At 41.3% G+C, this 19,786-nt stretch overlaps 1 pseudogene; it reads right to left on the reverse strand.

Moving 5' to 3' along the window:
- Positions 1-17,117: 17,117 nt before the first annotated feature.
- On the reverse strand, positions 17,118-17,637 carry LOC138443958 (small ribosomal subunit protein eS19 pseudogene; annotated as a pseudogene).
- Positions 17,638-19,786: the final 2,149 nt, after the last annotated feature.

Genomic DNA, 19,786 nt, shown 5'->3' on the forward strand with positions numbered 1-19,786 from the left:
TAACAAGAGATGAAGAGGAAGCAGCCAATGAGATAGAAAAGTAGAGAAGTGCGTGTTACCTAGAAGCCAAGTAAAAAAAAGGTGTTTCAAAGAGGATGGAATGACCACCTCTGTCTGACACTGCTGAGAGTTCAATGGAGATGAGGTCACTGGGGAATACAGCAGGTGTGATGGAGTGGTGGGGCCAATGCCTGATAGTGTGGGCTCAAAAGAAGACAAGAGGAATAAAGGGGAGAGAGTACTAGAGTCACCTCTTCCATGGCATTTTGCTGCAAAATTGAGGCAGAGAAACGAGGCTGTACCTGGTAGGGGAGGTGGAGCCAAGAGAGGAGTATTTCCAAGTGGGAAAAAAGCATTACATTTGTAGGAATGATCTAGTAGAGAGGAAAAGTGATGATTCAGGAGACAGTGACAACCTCTGGAGCAATGTCCAGCAGGTGAGAGAATGTGCTATGCAGTGACCAGGTCGGAAGGAGCAGCAGCAGCTCATTCCTGTAACAGGAGGGCAGAAGGTGGGGGCCTGGGGTGGGTGGCATATGAGTTCTCCTCTGTGGCTTCTATTTTCTTGGCGAAATGAAATGTTGGGTTCTCTCCTGTGCATGAGGATGGGGAGGAGATGCCAGAGGTGTGAGGAGAGAGGAAAAGGGAAAGTGGATATCTAGGAGGGTGGGAGAATGTGAGACATTCCTGGGGGCAACATCAAGAGTCCTTTTTAGGGAAGTGCTCATGAATTAAAAAATGGTCTAGGAAGACTGGGTCAGGACAGTGTTTAACTGGGTAAACCAGATCTTAGCTGAGAAAAGAAAAGACACAAAAGGCAAAGGAGAAAAGGAAACATACATTCTGGTAAGGATGTATAAACTCCCATTTGAATGCAGAGTTCCAAAGAATAGCAAGGAAAGATAAGAAAGCTTTCCTCAGTGATCAGTGCCAAGAAACAGAGGAAAACAATAGAATGGGAAAGACTAGAGATCTCTTCAAGAACATTAAAGATACCAAGGGAATATTTCATGCAAAGATGGGTACAATTAAGGACAGAAATGGTATGAACCTAACAGAAGCAGAAGATATTAAGAAGAGGTGGCAAGACTACACAGAAGAACTATACAAAAAAGATCTTCATGACCCAGATAACCACGATGGTGTGATCACTGACCTGGAGCCAGACATCCTGGAATGTGAAATCAAGTGGGCCTTAGGAAGCATCACTATGAACAAAGTTAGTGAAGGTGATGGAATTCCAGTAGAGCTATTTCAAATCCTGAAAGATGATGCTGTAAAAGTGCTGCACTCAATATGCCAGCAAATTTGGAAAACTCAGCCATGGCCACAGGACTGGAAATGGTCAGTTTTCATTCCAATCCCAAAGAAAATGTCAAAGAATATTCAAAGTGCTGCATGATTGCACTCATCTCACATGCTAGCAAAGTAATGGTCAAAATTCTCCAAGCCAGGCTTCAGCAATACATGAACCATGAACGTCCAGATGTTCAAACTGGATTTACAAAAGGCAGAGGAACCAGAGACCAAATTGCCAACATCCGTTGGATCATAGGAAAAGCAAGAGAGTTCCAGAAAAACATCTGCTTTATTGACTATGCCAAAGCCTTTGACTGTGTGGACCACAACAAACTCTGGAAAATTCTGAGAGATGAGAATACTAGACCACCTCACCTGCCTCCTGAGAAATCTGTATGCAGTTCAAGAAACAACAGACCTGGACATGGAACAAAAAACTGATTCCGAATAGGGAAAGGAGTACATCAAGGCTGTATATTGTCACCATGCTTATTTAACTTATATGCAGGGTACATCATGAGAAATGCTGGGCTGGATGAAGCACAAACTGGAGTCAAGATTGCCGGGAGAAATATCAATAACCTCAGATATGCAGATGACACTACCCTTATGACAGAAAGTGAAGAAGAACTAAAGAGCCTCTTGATGAAAGTGAAAGAGGAGAGTGAAAAAGTTGGCTTAAAACTCAACATTCAGAAAACTAAGATCATGGCATCTGGTCCCATCACTTCATGGCAAATAGATGGGGAAACAATGGAAACAGTGACATACTTTATTTTTGAGCTCCCAAATCACTGCAGATGGTGATTGCAGCCATGAAATTAAAGGATGCTTGCTCCTTGGAAGAAAAGTTATGACTAAACTAGACAGCATATTAAAAAGCAGAGACATTACTTTGCCAGCAAAGGTCTGTCTAGTCAAGGCTATGGTTTTTCCACTAGTCATGTATGGATGTGAGAGCTGGACTATAAAGAAAGCTGAGCACCAAAGAACTGATGTTTTTGAAGTGTGCTGTTGGACAAGACTCTTGAGAGTCCCTTAGCATGCAAGGAGATTCACCCAGTCCATCCTAAAGGAAATCAGTCCTGAATATTCATTGGAAGGATTGATGTTGAAGCTGAAACTCCAATACTTTGGCCACCTGATGCAAACAGCTGACTCATTTGAAAAGACCCCGATGCTGGGAAAGATTGAAGGGAGGAGAAGGGGACAACAGAGGATGAGATGGTTGGATGACATCACTGACTCAATGGACATGACTTCTACAAGCCCCGGGAATTGGTGATGGACAGGGGGGCCTGGCATGCTGCAGTCCATGGGGTCATAAAGAGTAAGACACAACTGAGCAACTGAACTGAAACCCTTGCAGTGAATGTTTTTGAAGAAGGATTCTCCAGACAGTATTGAACATCACTATCAGCCTCATGTCAGGAGTGCAGGGCTATATTCTCAAGTGTGTGTGTGTTTGTGTGTGCATTTGCATGCACTCAGTCTTGTCTGACTCTTTGCAATCCCATGGATTGTGGCCCACCATGCTCCTCTGTCCATGAGATTTTTCCAGGCAAGAATACTGCAGTGGGTTACCATTTCCTTCTCCAGGGGATCTTCCCGACCCAGGGATTGAACCCGTGTCTCTTGTGAATCTTACATTGGCAAGAGGAATCTTTGCCACTAGTACCACCTGGGAATGCTCTCCATCTCTCAGGGTCATGGGGTTGTAGAACTCCAGGGGTTGCCATGAATATTTATGTTTCCCTCCTGAGTCTGCTCAACTTCTATCTCTTCCAGGTTAGTCCCTCCTTTGGCTCCAAGCCACATTCAGTTTCCTTTCTGTGAATTTCTAACCTATAGGGCAGAGTTGCCAGATTTAGCTAACAAAAACACAGGATGTCATTTAAACATTACACGGGACATATTTGTACGAAAAAGTTATCATTTATCTGAAATTCAAGTTTAACTAGGAATCTTGCATTTTATCTAGCAACCCAATGAGACTGGGAAACACACAGTTAAGCATTCATTCAACAAACCTCCTTGGAGAGGGAACATGCCCTCTCCTGGACACTAAAGTAGAAGCATCAGTCCTGGACCCTGTGCTCTGAGCTGGGAGGCACCAAACATATATTTAGGTCACTAGCCAAGTAGGGTCTCAGAAATAACACTGCAAAAGGTTCAGCTTGAATAACTCCTCCAGAATTTTACAACCATAATATCTAAAGTAAAACTATTTTAATTTCAATATATGTGAAAATTTTGTGACTTATTTTTTTTGGGGGGGGGGCGGCTGTGCTACACATCATGTGGGATCTTAGTTCCTTGATCAGGGATCAAACCCTGCATTGGAAACATGGAGTCTTAACTGCTGGAGTGCCAGGGAAGTTCCTATAATTCTTATTTTTAATGACATCTGGGGATGGAAGCATAGGTATCTTTTCAATGCTTTGGATATTGAAGTCTCCATTATGATTCATCTGTCTATGAGGAGTTTGTCATCTTCATCACTGTCAGCTTTGGCGTTGATCACAAGTGGCCGTTGCTGGGCAGAGGATGGATGAAGATGGTGCGGCATCCCTGCTGTGCCATCTACTAGCTGTGAGGTCTTTGGGAGCCTCTTGATCTCTCTGGGCCACCATGTCCCCATTTATACAATGACGTTTAATCCTAAAATTGACCTCAGAAGGTTTGTGAGAAGATTAAAGGGTTAAAACTTGTGAAGTGCTCCAAACAGTGCTTGGTGCATGGTTAAGTACTAGATAAGTGTTGATGAATATAATGTGAACATCATTCAAAAACTTACTTTGTATTTGGTATATGTCCTGGCACTATGGGAGCTCAGAGCAGGGAGTGCAGAGTATTTCTGAATTGTGAAATGACTATCTGTATTGGTCTTTTATTTTCCCTTAAGCCTTCTTGAAGGTGCAAATCATTCTGCCCTCAGCTTGGTGTCCGTCTGTCCCCTCCTCTCAGCTCCACCTATACTGGTGTGGCAGGGACTCTGGAAATATTTGTTGGTGGGTATATTAATGCTATTGGCAGCCTCAAGAAACGTTGATGACATTCATGGGTGATGTTTCTCCAAGGTCACTGAGTTCCAAAATACTCTAAGTACCTATAATTTCAGTACTTCTGATTTATTTGTAAAGACTAAGGCAAATGTATTTAATTTATGAGACCCAAGGTGAGCTTTATAGATACCCTAGGAATGAAAGCAAATTGAGAACTCATTTACCATTCACAGCTAAGTATACATTAGTATGCCAAGTAAAAGTAAGTTCCAACTGATGAAGCATTTAATAAATGACCAATATTTTTAACCACTTATCATATATTATCTAACTGAATTTCACAAACCTCTCTGAAAGTTAGATATTATTAACCTCACATTACATACAAGGGAGTGGAGGTGTGAAGCAGATAAGAAATTGCCTAAAGTCATCTAAATAGTGATTAGCTGACCCCACTGGGTTCAAGTTCTGGATTGTCAGATTTCAAAACCCATGTTCAAAATAAGTAAGCATATGTACACCCATGGTGGATTCATGTCAATGTATGGCAAAACCAATACAGTATTGTAAAGTAAAATAAAAAATAAAAAATAAAAAAATAACAAAACAACAAAAAAAGTAAGCATATTTCTCAACATAAAAAGCTGGGGAACAGAGAAGAGGCCTGAGACCATTCATTCATTCAGATAATTACTGAACTATGGAGCCTGGAGAGGTGTGAAGAACAAGGCCCTGCCCTCAAGAAGGTCACAGTTATATAGAACTGGGTATAGTGAGTATGGTTAGTGTTCTAACAGAGGCAAGGTAACATAAAGTGCTAGGATAACTCAGAAGAGGCAGAGCTAAAGTTATCTTGGAAAAGAGTGATGGCAAAGGAATCAGAGAGGAGAAGCCATTCTGCTGTACCAACTAAGAGAAAAGTGCTTATTTAGGTCTCACTCAGCATTTAATCAGCCTGTATGCCACTTTACCCACATCACATATGAAGGAAACAAATATTTTTGAACGTCTGCTTGGTGCAAAGTGCTATGCTAGGCACTTTTCATGAACAGAGGTTAACTTCTTCTTTTTTTTTTTTTGGTTTTTTATTTTTTAAATTTTAAAATCTTTAATTCTTACATGCATTCCCAAACATGAACCCCCCTCCCACCTCCCTCCCCACAACATCTCTCTGGGTCATCCCCATGCACCAGCCCAAGCATGCTGCACCCTGCGTCAGACATAGACTGGCGATTCAATTCTTACATGATAGTATACATGTTAGAATGCCATTCTCCCAAATCATCCCACCCTCTCCCTCTCCCTCTGAGTCCAAAAGTCCATTATACACATCTGTGTCTTTTTTCCTGTCTTGCATACAGGGTCGTCATTGCCATCTTCCTAAATTCCATATATATGTGTTAGTATACTGTATTGGTGTTTTTCTTTCTGGCTTACTTCACTCTGTATAATTGGCTCCAGTTTCATCCATCTCATCAGAACTGATTCAAATGAATTCTTTTTAATGGCTGAGTAATACTCCATTGTGTATATGTACCACAGCTTTCTTATCCATTCATCTGCTGATGGACATCTAGGTTGTTTCCATGTCCTGGCTATTATAAACAGTGCTGTGATGAACATTGGGGTACATGTGTCTCTTTCAATTCTGGTTTCCTCGGTGTGTATGCCCAGCAGTGGGATTGCTGGGTCATAAGGTAGTTCTATTTGCAATTTTTTAAGGAATCTCCACATTGTTCTCCATAGTGGCTGTACTAGTTTGCATTCCCACCAACAGTGTAGGAGGGTTCCCTTTTCTCCACACCCTCTCCAGCATTTATTGCTTGCAGATTTTTGGATCGCAGCCATTCTGACTGGTGTGAAGTGGTACCTCATTGTGGTTTTGATTTGCATTTCTCTAATAATGAGTGATGTTGAGCATCTTTTCATGTGTTTGTTAGCCATCCGTATGTCTTCTTTGGAGAAATGTCTATTTAGTTCTTTGGCCCATTTTTTGATTGGGTCGTTTATTTTTCTGGAATTGAACTGCATAAGTTGCTTGTATATTTTTGAGATTAGTTGTTTGTCAGTTGCTTCATTTGCTATTATTTTCTCCCATTCAGAAGGCTGTCTTTTCACCTTGCTTATATTTTCCTTTGTTGTACAGAAGCTTTTAATTTTAATTAGATCCCATTTGTTTATTTTTGCTTTTATTTCCAGAATTCTGGGAGGTGGATCATAGAGGATCCTGCTGTGATTTATGTCAGAGAGTGTTTTGCCTATGTTCTCCTCTAGGAGTGTTATAGTTTCTGATCTTACATTTAGATCTTTAATCCATTTTGAGTTTATTTTTGTGTGCGGTGTTAGAAAGTGTTCTAGTTTCATTCTTTTACAAGTGGTTGACCAGTTTCCCCAGCACCACTTGTTAAAGAGAATGTCTTTAGTCCATTGTATATTCTTGCCTCCTTTGTCAAAGATAAGGTGTCCATGTGTGTGTGGATTTATCTCTGGGCTTTCTGTTTTGTTCCATTGATCTATATGTCTGTCTTTGTGCCAGTACCATACTGTCTTGATGACTGTGGCTTTGTAGTAGAGCCTGAAGTCAGGCAAGTTGATTCCTCCAGTTCCATTCTTCTTTCTCAAGATTGCTTTGGCTATTCGAGGTTTTTTGTATTTCCATACAAATCTTGAAATTATTTGTTCTAGTTCTGTGAAAAATGTGGCTGGTAGCTTGATAGGGATTGCATTGAATTTGTAAATTGCTTTGGGTAGTATACTCATTTTCACTATATTGATTCTTCCAATCCATGAACATGGTATATTTCTCCATCTATTAGTGTCCTCTTTGATTTCTTTCATCAGTGTTTTATAGTTTTCTATATATAGGTCTTTAGTTTCTTTAGGTAGATATATTCCTAAGTATTTTATTCTTTTTGTTGCAATGGTGAATGGAACTGTTTCCTTAATTTCTTTTTCTACTTTCTCATTATTCGTGTATAGGAATGCAAGGGATTTCTGTGTGTTGATTTTATATCCTGCAACTTTACTATATTCATTGATTAGTAATTTTTTGGTGGAGTCTTTAGGGTTTTCCATGTAGAGGATCATGTCATCTGCAAACAGTGAGAGTTTTACTTCTTCTTTTGCAATTTGGATTCCTTTTATTTCTTCTTCTGTTCTGATTGCTGTGGCCAAAACTTCCAGAACTATGTTGAATAGTAGCGGTGAAAGTGGGCACCCTTGTCTTGTTCCTGACTTTAGGGGAAATGCTTTCAATTTTTCACCATTGAGGATAATGTTTGCTGTGGGTTTGTCATATATAGCTTTTATTATGTTGAGGTGTGTTCCTTCTATTCCTGCTTTCTGGAGAGTTTTTATCATAAATGGATGTTGAATTTTGTCAAAGGCCTTCTCTGCATCTATTGAGATAATCATATGGTTTTTATTTTTCAATTTGTTAATGTGGTGAATTACATTGATTGATTTGCGGATATTGAAGAATCCTTGCATCCCTGGGATAAAGCCCACTTGGTCATGGTGTATGATCTTTTTAATGTGTTGTTGGATTCTGATTGCTAGAATTTTGTTGAGGATTTTTGCATCTATGTTCATCAGAGATATTGGCCTGTAGTTTTCTTTTTTTGTGACATCTTTGTCAGGTTTTGGTATTAGGGTGATGGTGGCCTCATAGAATGAGTTTGGAAGTTTACGTTCCTCTGCAATTTTCTGGAAGAGTTTGAGGAGGATAGGTGTTAGCTCTTCTCGAAATTTTTGGTAGAATTCAGCTGTGAAGCCATCTGGACCTGGGCTTTTGTTTGCTGGAAGATTTCTGATTACAGTTTCAATTTCCGTGCTTGTGATGGGTCTGTTAAGATTTTCTATTTCTTCCTGGTTCAGTTTTGGAAAGTTGTACTTTTCTAAGAATTTGTCCATTTCTTCCACGTTGTCCATTTTATTGGCATACAACTGCTGATAGTAGTCTCTTATGATCCTTTGTATTTCTGTGTTGTCTGTTGTGATCTCTCCATTTTCATTTCTAATTTTATTGATTTGATTTTTCTCTCTTTGCTTCTTGATGAGTCTGGCTAATGGTTTGTCAATTTTATTTATCCTTTCAAAGAACCAGCTTTTGGCTTTGTTGATTTTTGCTATGGTCTCTTTTGTTTCTTTTGCATTTATTTCTGCCCTAATTTTTAAGATTTCTTTCCTTCTACTAACTCTGGGGTTCTCCAATTCTTCCTTTTCTAGTTGCTTTAGTTGTAGAGTTAGGTTATTTATTTGATTTTTTTCTTGTTTCTTGAGGTATGCCTGTATTGCTATGAACTTTCCTCTTAGCACTGCTTTTATAGTGTCCCACAGGTTTTGGGTTGTTGTGTTTTCATTTTCATTAGTTTCTATGCATATTTTGATTTCTTTTTTGATTTCTTCTGTGATTTGTTGGTTATTCAGAAGTGTGTTGTTCAACCTCCATATGTTGGAATTTTTAATAGTTTTTCTCCTGTAATTGAGATCTAATCTTACTGCATTATGGTCAGAAAAGATGCTTGGAATGATTTCGATTTTTTTGAATTTATCAAGTTTAGATTTATGGCCCAGGATGTGATCTATCCTGGAGAAGGTTCCATGAGCACTTGAAAAAAAGGTGAAATTCATTGTTTTGGGGTGAAATGTCCTATAGATATCAATTAGGTCTAACTGATCTAATGTATCATTTAAAGTTTGCATTTCTTTGTTAATTTTCTGTTTAGTTGATCTGTCCATAGGTGTGAGTGGGGTATTAAAGTCTCCCACTATTATTGTGTTATTGTTGATTTCCCCTTTCATACTTGTTAGCATTTGTCTTACATATTGCGGTGTTCCTATATTGGGTGCATATATATTTATAATTGTTATTTCTTCTTCTTGGATTGTTCCTTTGATCATTATGTAGTGGCCTTCTTTGTCTCTTTTCACAGCCTTTGTTTTAAAGTCTATTTTATCGGATATGAGTATTGCCACTCCTGCTTTCTTTTGGTCTCTATTTGCGTGGTATATCTTTTTCCAGCCCTTCACTTTCAGTCTGTATGTGTCCCTTGTTTTGAGGTGGGTCTCTTGTAAGCAGCATATAGAGGGGTCTTGTTTTTGTATCCATTCGGCCAGTCTTTGTCTTTTGGTTGGGGCGTTCAACCCATTTACGTTTAAGGTAATTATTGATAAGTATGATCCCGTTGCCATTTACTTTATTGTTTTGGGTTCGGGATTATACACCCTTTTCGTGTTTCCTGTCTAGAGGATATCCTTTAGAATTTGTTGGAGAGCTGGTTTGGTGGTGCTGAATTCTCTCAGCTTTTGCTTGTCTGTAAAGCTTTTGATTTCTCCTTCGTATTTGAATGAGATCCTTGCTGGGTACAGTAATCTGGGCTGTAGGTTATTGTCTTTCATCACTTTAAGTATGTCTTGCCATTCCCTCCTGGCCTGAAGAGTTTCTATTGAAAGATCAGTTGTTATCCTTATGGGAATCCCCTTGTGTGTTATTTGTTGTTTTTCCCTTGCTGCTTTTAATATTTGTTCTTTGTGTTTGATCTTTGTTAATTTGATTAATATGTGTCTTGGGGTGTTTCGCCTTGGGTTTATCCTATTTGGGACTCTCTGTGTTTCTTGGACTTGGGTGATTATTTCCTTCCCCATTTTAGGGAAGTTTTCAACTATTATCTCCTCAAGGATTTTCTCATGATCTTTCTTTCTGTCTTCTTCTTCTGGGACTCCTATAATTCGAATGTTGGAGCGTTTCATATTGTCCTGGAGGTCTCTGAGATTGTCCTCGTTTCTTTTAATTCGTTTTTCTTGTTTCCTCTCTGATTCATTTATTTCTACCATTCTATCTTCTATTTCACTAATCCTATCTTCTGCCTCCGTTATTCTACTATTTGTTGCCTCCAGAGTGTTTCTGATCTCATTTATTGCGTTATTCATTATATTTTGACTCTTTTTTATTTCTTCTAGGTCCTTGTTAAACCTTTCTTGCGTCTTCTCAGTCCTTGTCTCTAGGCTATTTATCTGTGATTCCATTTTGATTTCAAGATTTTGGATCATTTTCACTATCAATATTTGGAATTCCTTCTCTGGTAGATTCCCTACTTCTTCCTCTTTTGTTTGGTTTGGTGGGCAACTCTCCTGTTCCTTTACCTGCTGAGTATTCCTCTGTCTCTTCATCTTGGTTATATTGCTGCGTTTGGGGTGGCCTTTTTATATTCTGGTAATTTGTGGAGTTCTCTTTATTATGGAGCTTCCTCACTTTGGGTGGGGTTCTATCAGTGGCTTGTCAAGGTTTCCTGGTTAGGGAGGCTTGTGTTGGGGTTTTGGTGGGTGGAGCTGGGTTTCTTCTCTCTGGAGTGCAGTGGAGTGACCAGTAATGGGTTATGAGACATCAAAGGTTTTGGGATAATTCTGAGCTGCCTGTATATTGAAGCTCAGGGGAGTGTTCCTGTGTTGCTGGAGAATTTGCGTGGTATGTCTTGTTTTGGAACTTGTTGGCCCTTGGGTGGAGCTTGGTTTCGGTGTAGGTATGAAGGCATTTGATGAGCTCCTATTGCTTAATGTTCCCTGAATTCAAGAGTTCTCTAATGTTTTCAGGCTTTGGATTTAAGCCTCCTGCTTCTGGTTTTCAGTTTTATTTTTACAGTAGCCTCTAGACTTCTCCATCTATACAGCACCGATGATAAAACATCTAGGTTAAAGATGAAAAGTTTCTCCACATTGAGGGACACTCAGAGAGGTTCACTGAGTTACAAGGAGAAGAGAAGATGGAGGGGGTAGTTAGAGGTAACTGGAATGAGATGTGGTGAGATCAAAAGAGGAGAGAGCAAGCTAGCCAGTAGTCACTTCCTTATGTGCGCTCTATAGTCTGGACCGCTCAGAGGTATTTACAGAGTTATACGGGGAAGAGGAGAGGGAGGAAGTAGACAGAGGTGGCCAGGAGGATAAGAGAGAGGAATGAGTAGGAGAGAGACAAATCCTGCCAGTAACCAGTTCCTTAGGTGTTCTCCACTGTCTGGAACACACAGAGATTCACAGAGTTGGATAGAGAAGAGATGGGGGAGAAAAGAGACAGAGGCCACCTGGTGGAGAAAAAGGAGAGTCCACAGGAGGAGAGAGTGGCCAAGCCAGTAATCTCGCTCTCAGGTAAACTTGGGTAGTGAAGTTTGGGTTTTTAAATGTACAAAATTGACAACAAAAACCTAAGAGCAAAGATTAAAAATCTAGAGTAGAGGTTGGATTTTCAAAGATACAATATTAAAGAAAAGCAGAAGGAAAAAGGAAGAAAGAAAAAAAAAGAATTATTAAAAAACAAACAAACAAACAAACAAACAAAAAACCACCAACAACCATCCAAAGACTATATATGGTGTTTGCCTTAAAAAAAAAGTCTTTTTTTTAAAAAAATAGTAATAATAGGTTATAGAAATAGAAATTAGAGGAGAAATAGAAGACTTAACATTTCAAAAAAAAGTTAGAAAAAAAAAGAAAAAAAACAAAAAACAAAAAAGCAAAAAAAAAGGAATGATTTTATTTTTATTTTTTTAATTTTATTTTTAATTTTAAAATCTTTAATTCTTACATGTGTTCCCAAACATGAACCCCCCTCCCACCTCCCTCCCCATAACATCTCTCTGGGTCATCCTCATGCACCAGCCCCAAACATGCTGTATCCTGCGTCAGACATAGACTGGCAATTCAATTCTTACATGATAGTATACATGTTAGAATGCTATTCTCCCAAATCATCCCACCCTCTCCCTCTCCCTCTGAGTCCAAAAGTCCGTTATACACAGCTGTGTCTTTTTTCCTGTCTTGCATACAGGGTCGTCATTGCCATCTTTCTAAATTCCATGTATATGTGTTAGTATACTGTATTGGTGTTTTTCTTTCTGGCTTACTTCACTCTGTATAATAGGCTCCAGTTTCATCCATCTCATCAGAACTGATTCAAATGAATTCTTTTTAACGGCTGAGTAATAAAAAATAGTAAAAATATATCTGGCCCTTCTCTGGTGTTATGGGCCGTGTGGGATCACTTCCAAGGTGGTTCCCTCTGTTTAACTTCTTCTGTTTGCTGTTTTTTTAGGCTCACTAGTTCAGTCGTGCTGTGGGGAGGGGGGATGCTGCAAACAAATTACACAGTATCTCTGCCCCGCTTGACTTGTCCTTTCTCGCGGAGCACAAACCGCTCCGGCTCTACGATGCTCAGCCAGGAACCGTCTGGGGCCGGCCCTAGGCTGCGTGCACTTCCCTGGTCCAAGCCGCTCAGGTTCGGTGCTCAGGCAGCCCTCAGAGGCACAAATTTGGCTGGGACTGGGCTTTGTGCCCTTCCCAGGTCCGAGTAGCTCAAGAGTTTGGCGAGCGCGATCGCCGTGGCTTGTCACCTTTTCTGCCGCTGCTGCTCAGCTTTCTGGGTGGACCGCTGGCGCACCCCGTGAGGCAGATTGTGAGTGTCCAGCACCCCCAGAAGTCTTAGCAAAGGAGCCTGCTTGCAGTTAGGTAAGTAAAGTCTCTCCGGGTCTGCAATTGCCCCTTTCCAGTCCTTACGGCTCTGGCTGCCTGTCCCCGGCGGGGGATGATCTGCAGCCGGCTTTTTCCGATCCGTCCTTTGTTCTGTGCTCGGTCCTGGCGGTGTGTTATGTTCGAGCTTTTCGTGCGGTAGCTATCCCACAGTCTGGGTTGCTAGCCCAAGTTAGATCGTTCTGGTTGCACGTGGGGCATTCCTGCCGATTCTTACAAAGCTCTGCAGCCCAAGCCTCCCGCGCGTCCCTGCCCTGCCCCCACTTCCCAATGGCGGATGCAGGCGTCTGTGCTGCTTTTCCGCTGGGGGAGTTACTGGTGGGCTTGTAATCTGTTGGTTTCAATTATTTATCTATTTTTCCTTGCTGTTATGTTGCCCTCTGTGTTTCCAAGGCTCGCCACAGACTCGGCAGGGAGAGTGTTTCCTGGTGTTTGGAAACCTCTCTTCTTAAAATTCCCTTCCCGGGACGGGCTTCCCTTCCCGGGATGGAGCTCCCTCCCCACCTCCTTTGTCTCCTTTTTCGTCTTTTATATTTTTTCCTACCTGTTTTTGAAGACAATGGTCTGCTTTTCTGGTTGCCTGATGTCCTCTGCCAGCCTACAGAAGTTGTTTTGTGGAGTTTGCTTGGCGTGGAAATGTTCTTTTGAGGAATTTGTGAGGGAGAAAGTGGTCTTCCCATCCTATTCCTCCGCCATCTTTCCCTAATTCAGAGGTTAACTTCTTGACAACCAATCTCCATTATACAGAGAAGCTACTGAGGCTCAGAGTGGTTGAAATTTTCCTAAAGTGGGAAGTTATTACTTATTTAACAAATTCAGGTATGTATTCACTCAGGGAGCACTGGTTGAACACCTACAATATGGTTGGTGCTGACTAACAATGGTGGGCCAAGGAGAGCTAGATCTACCCCTGAGGCAGGAGAAAGATGGGCTCCAGTCTAGATATTTACAACTAGCCTCTGGTTTGCACTTCAAAATAGAAGTAACAATGAAAACAAGGTCAATAGCCAAGCTTTGTCTCCTGACAGCTCTTCAAGATAACAGTCAAGGCAGGAGCAGAGAGGGGCTAAACCCTGCTTTAGTGAAAGATCAAGAGGTCATGTATTTCCCACCCTTGGGGCAAGGGAGACATTGCACATGTGCAGAAAGGCTCCTTGGGGGTCAAAAAGAAGGGCATCACCCCAAGGCTGCCCCATAGGCATCTGGGCTGGAATCCATCTTGGGAAAAGTTATGCATGCATGTTGGGGAGGGTCCTAGGGCAGGTTAGGTATGGTAAAGAAGTCAGACAATTGGTCAAAGGTAAGCAAAGACCCAGAAGAACTGCCCTATATGAAAGATTTAACTGCCTCTTTACTGTGTTCTTCCTTGTTAGGGAGGACACCCACACCCTTTCTGTCCCAGTATGCATCTCTGCCTTGATTTGTCTTAATGAAACAGTTTCTCTATGTGCTATCCCACTTGTTATTGTTCTGTGTCTCTAATAATAAACTTTTTAACCTACATTTACAGTTTTTACCTCCTTGAGAAATGCATTTTTCTGTGGGGGCAAGAGTCAGGGAAAATTTTGTTCTAGCCTCTAGCCCTTACTGGTCTCATGGCTAGGATTCCTGGTTTTTATCCAGGGTACCCAGATTCAAGTTCTGAGCAGGAAACTAAGATCTCACTTCAAGCCACCACTCGCTGCTGCTGTCTTTTCTAGATCACTCTCACAGAGACTACCATCCAGTGGAAAGATGAACATTAACTATATATCAGGTGGTGCTAATTGTCAAGTATTTGCCTGCCACTGCAAGAGACACAAGAGGCGCAGTTTCGATCCCTGGGTTGGGACCATCCACGGAAGTAGAAATGGCAACCCACTCCAGTATTCTTGCCTGGAAAATCCCATGGACGGAGGAGCCTGGTGAACTATAGTTCATGGGGTCGCAGAGTTGGAAACAACTGAGCATGCACGCATGTGCATGTGCACGCACACACACACACACGGAAAACAATACATCTTTTGAGAAGTTTCAAGTGAGAGTGACTGGAAAAACCTATGGATCTATAATTGGGATTGTCCTCTATTCTCTTCCTATGCAGGTTTGTGCCCAGGTTACAGGGCAAAGGTACCTTCAGTCAAAACCTCCAGTACAGCTCCACTGAGCATACAGGACTGCTGTGCCATGAATCTGTAGGGAGCATGGCAGGGACCCAGAGGAGACAGGAGCAACATGGGGAACTCTAAAGGGTAATGGAAGAGACTGTTCACATGCATATATAAGACACCCTTGGCAGTGCTCCACAGAGTGCTATAATTCTGGAGGGGAGAAAAATCTGAGCTGAGAAATCCACTTTTGTGCTCTAATTCTTTTTAAAAAACTTGATTGAGTGGTGTATTTAAAAAAATTAAATAGTTTATTTGTTTGACTGTACCAGGTCTTCGGAGAAGGCAATGGCACCCCACTCCAGCACTCTTGCCTGGAAAATCCCATGGATGGAGGAGCCTGGTGGGCTGCAGTCCATGGGGTCGCTAAGAGTCGGACACGACTGAGTGACTTCACTTTCACTTTTCCCTTTCATGCACTGGAGAAGGAAATGGCAACCCACTCCAGTGTTCTTGCCTGGAGAATCCCAGGGACGGGGGAGCCTGGTGGGCTGCTGTCTGTGGGGTTGCACAGAGTCGGACACGACTGAAGCAACTTAGCAACAGCAGCAGCAGCTGCTGCAGCACCAGGTCTTAGTTGTGGTAATCAGGATCTTTAGCCTCAGCATGCTAAATCTTAGTCATGACATGTGGGATCTAGTTCCCTCACCAGGGATTGAACCCAGGCCCCCTGTATAGGGAAATCAGAGTCTTAGCCAGTGGACCACCAGAGAAGTCCCTGTGCTTTAATTCTGATACTTTATTTTTTAATTTAAATTTATTTATTTTAATTGGAGGCTAATTACTTTACAATATTGTATTGGTTTTGCCATACATTGACATGAATCCACCATGGGTATAAACGTGTTCCCCATCCTGAACCCCCCCCCCCCCCCCCCCCGTACCATCCCTCTGGGTCATTCCAGTGCACCAGCCCGAAGCATCCTGTATCCTGCATCAAACCTGGACTGGCGATTCGTTTCTTATATGATATTATACATGTTTCAATGCTATTCTCCCAAATCATCCCACCCTGTCCCTCTCTCCCACAGAGTCCAAAAGACTGTTCTATGCATCTATGTCTCTTTTGCTGTCTCGCATACAGGGTTATCGTTACCATCTTTCTAAATTCCATATATATGCGTTAGTATACTGTATTGGTGTTTTTCTTTCTGGCTTACTTCACTCTGTATAATAGGCTCCAGTTTCATCCACCTCATTAGAACGGATTCAAGTGTATTCTTTTTAATGGCTGAGTAATGCTCCATTGTGTATATGTACCACAGCTTTCTTATCCATTCATCTGCTGATGGACATCTAGGTTGCTTCCATGTCCTGGCTATTATAAACAGTGCTGCGATGAACACTGGGGTACATGTGTCTCTTTCAGTTCTGGTTTCCTTGGTGTGTATGCCCAGCAGTGGGATAGCTGGGTCATAAGGTAGTTCTATTTCCAGGTTTTTAAGGAATCTCCACATTGTTCCCCATAGTGGCTGTACTACTTTGCATTCCCACCAACAGTGTAAGAGGGTTGCCTTTTCTCCACACCCTCTCCAGCATTTATTGCTTGTAGACTTTTGGATTGCAGCCATTCTGACTGGCGTGAAATGGTACCTCATTGTGGTTTTGATTTGCAATTCTGATAATGAGTGACGCTGAGCATCTTTTCATGTGTTTGTTAGCCATCTGTATGTCTTCTTTGGAGAAATGTCTATTTAACTCTTAGGCCCATTTTTTGATTGGGTCGTTTATTTTTCTGGAATTGAGCTGCAGGAGTTGCTTGTATATTTTTGAGATTAGTTGTTTGTCAGTTGCTTCATTTGTTATCATTTTCTCCCATTCTGAAGGCTGTGTTTTTCACCTTGCTTATAGTTTCCTTTGTTGTGCAGAAGCTTTTAATTTTAATTAGGTCCCATTTGTTTGTTTTTTTATTTCCAATATTCTGAGAGGTGGGTCATAGAGGATTCTGCTGTGATGTATGTCAGAGTTTTTTGCCTATGTTCTCCTCTAGGAGTTTCATAGTTTCTGGTCTTACATTTAGATCTTTAATCCATTTTGAGTTTATTTTAGTGTATGGTGTTAGAAAGTGTTCTAGTTTCATTCTTTTGCAAGTGGTTGACCAGTTTTCCCAGCACCACTTGTTAAAGAGATTGCCTTTATTATTTATTTATTTATTTATTTTTACGAACGAGGCAATTTATTAACCCAGCATCATTTGTTCTAATGCTTCTTGTTGGCAGCTGCCACCTGTCCAGCGATTCTGTCCAGATCTCTCTGACCCTGAGGCATCAGTTTGCGGCCCCCATCTTGGTCCTTTTTCACCATCTTCAGCCCCTCCAGTGCTTGGAGGACCCGCCGGGCCACGCTCTTGGAGCCTCTGCTGAAGTGGCTGGGCATGACGCCGTTCCTTTGACGACCCCCGTAGATTTTGGTCATGGAGCCAACCCCAGCGCCACCCCGGAGGTACAGGTGCTGTGCTGTGGAAGCAGCTCGTGTGTAGAACCAGTTCTCATTGTAGGGAGCAAGTTCTTTATGCTTGGCCAGCTTGACGGTGTCCACCCATTCAGGGACTTTCAGCTTCCCGGACTTTTTGAGGAAGGCTGCCAGAGCTCTGACGAACTCCTGCTGGTTCACGTCTTTTACAGTAACTCCAGGCATCGTGCGGCCTCTGCGCTGCCAGCAAGGGGAAAGGCAAGAGATTGCCTTTAATCCATTGTATATTCTTGCCTCCTTTGTCAATGGTAAGGTGTCCACAGGTGTGTGGATTTATCTATGGACTTTCTATTTTGTTCCATTGATCTATATTTCTGTCTTTGTGCCAGTACCATACTGTCTTGATGATTGTGGCTTTGTAGTAGAGCCTGAAGTCAGTCAGGTTGATTCCTCCAGTTCCGTTCTTCTTTCTCAACATTGCTTTGGCTATTCGAGGTGTTTTGTATTTCCATACAAACTGTGAAATTATTTGTTCTAGGTCTGTGAAAATTACTGTTGGTAGCTTGATAGGGATTGCATTGGATCTATAGATTGCTTTGGGTAGTATACTCATTTTTACTATATTGATTCTTCCAATCCATGAACATGGTCTATTTCTCCATCTATTAGTGTCCTCTTTGATTTCTTTCACCAGTGTTTTATAGTTTTCTATATATAGGTCTTTTGTTTCTTTAGATAGATATGTTCCTGAGTATTTTATTCTTTTCGTTGCAATGGTGAATGGAATTGTTTCCTTAATTTCTCTTTCTGTTTTCTCATTGTTAGTGTATATGAATGCAAGGGATTTCTATGTGTTGATTTTATATCCCGCAATGTTACTATATTCATTGATTAGCTCTAGTAATTTTCTGGTGGATTCTATAGGGTTTTCTATGTAGAGAATCATGTCATCTGCAAACAGTGAGAGTTTTACTTCTTTTTTACCAGTCTGGATTCCTTTTATCTTTTTTTCTGCTCTGATTGCTGTGGCCAAAACTTCCAAAACTATGTTGAATAGTAGTGGTGAAAGTGGGCACCCTTGTCTTGTTCCTGACTTTAGGGGAAATGCTTTCAATTTTTTTCACCATTGAGGATAATATTTGCTGTGGGTTTGTCACATATAGCTTTTATTATGTTGAGGTATGTTCCTTATATTCCTGCTTTCTGGAGAGTTTTTATCATGAATGGATGTTGAACTTTGTCAAAGACTTTCTCTGCATCTATTGAGATAATCATATGTTTTTTATTTTTCAATTTGTTAATGTGGTATATTACATTGATTGATTTGTGGATATTGAGGAGTCCTTGCATCCCTTGGATAAAGCCCACCTGGTCATGGTGTATGATCTTTTTAATGTGTTGTTGGATTCTTATAGCTAGAATTTTGTTAAGGATTTTTGCATCTATGTTCATCAATGATATTGGCCTGTAGTTTTATTTTTTACAAGGGTCAGTGTTAGGGAGAGCAGGCTTTCAGGAAGGTGAAGAGCAGGGCTGCTATGTTGATTTAGACCTTGGTACCCAGAGTATGCAGAACTGGTCCTTGTGACCACATGCTGACTCTGGGTGGGTGTGGTGCAGGATGGGCTCTGTGCTAGGGAGAGATTGGATGGAAGCACTGGGCATCAGGAAGCCACAAAGACAAGTTCAATATTCCCTAAGACCAATTCTTCCCCCTTATCACTTTGATCCTGGGAGAACCTCTGTACATAGTGAGGATTTTTCAGTTCATTTAAGGTTTTGGTCGCAAGCAATATAAACAGATCTTATCTAATGTAACCAACTGATTAAAAAATCTCAATTCATTGGAGTATGAATATCAAATGTATTTCGTCCAGCTGTACCTGTGATTCTCAAACCTTAATGTGCTTATGAACCACCTGAGGATCATGTTAAACACAGATTCTGGTTCAGGCTAAAGGCAGAAATTCTGCTTGTCTAATAAGCCAATGCTCCAGTCTGTGGGCCACACTTGGAGTAACAGGCAAATCTACGTTATGCAATGTCCCTTGCCACTTTGTGGTTCTGTAAACAGTCTTGGTCTTGTTTTAACACTTTGCAATATTTGCAGGTCCTACTTTTTCTGGAAGTCAAAGCTTATTCATCCTGTTTTAAAAAAAATTTAAACAATAGTTTCAAGAATTTGTTAGTCTCAAATTTTGGGACAAATTCTCCTTTCTCCAGTGAAGGCTAGAATTATGGTGCTACCTTCTTAGATTGGGGAGGAGGTGTGAGGTCTGGTCCTAAAGTTACCCCTGCTCCCTGCAAGAGCATCTCATCAGGGGTCTTGGAGTCAGAGAGGGAGCAGAGGTGGGGAGAGGAAGTCTTTCTCTTTTGGCTCCTCCATGACGGCCATGGGAAGTATTG

Source organism: Ovis canadensis, chromosome 1 (assembly GCF_042477335.2).
Source record: "Ovis canadensis isolate MfBH-ARS-UI-01 breed Bighorn chromosome 1, ARS-UI_OviCan_v2, whole genome shotgun sequence".
Lineage (NCBI taxonomy): Eukaryota > Metazoa > Chordata > Mammalia > Artiodactyla > Bovidae > Ovis > Ovis canadensis.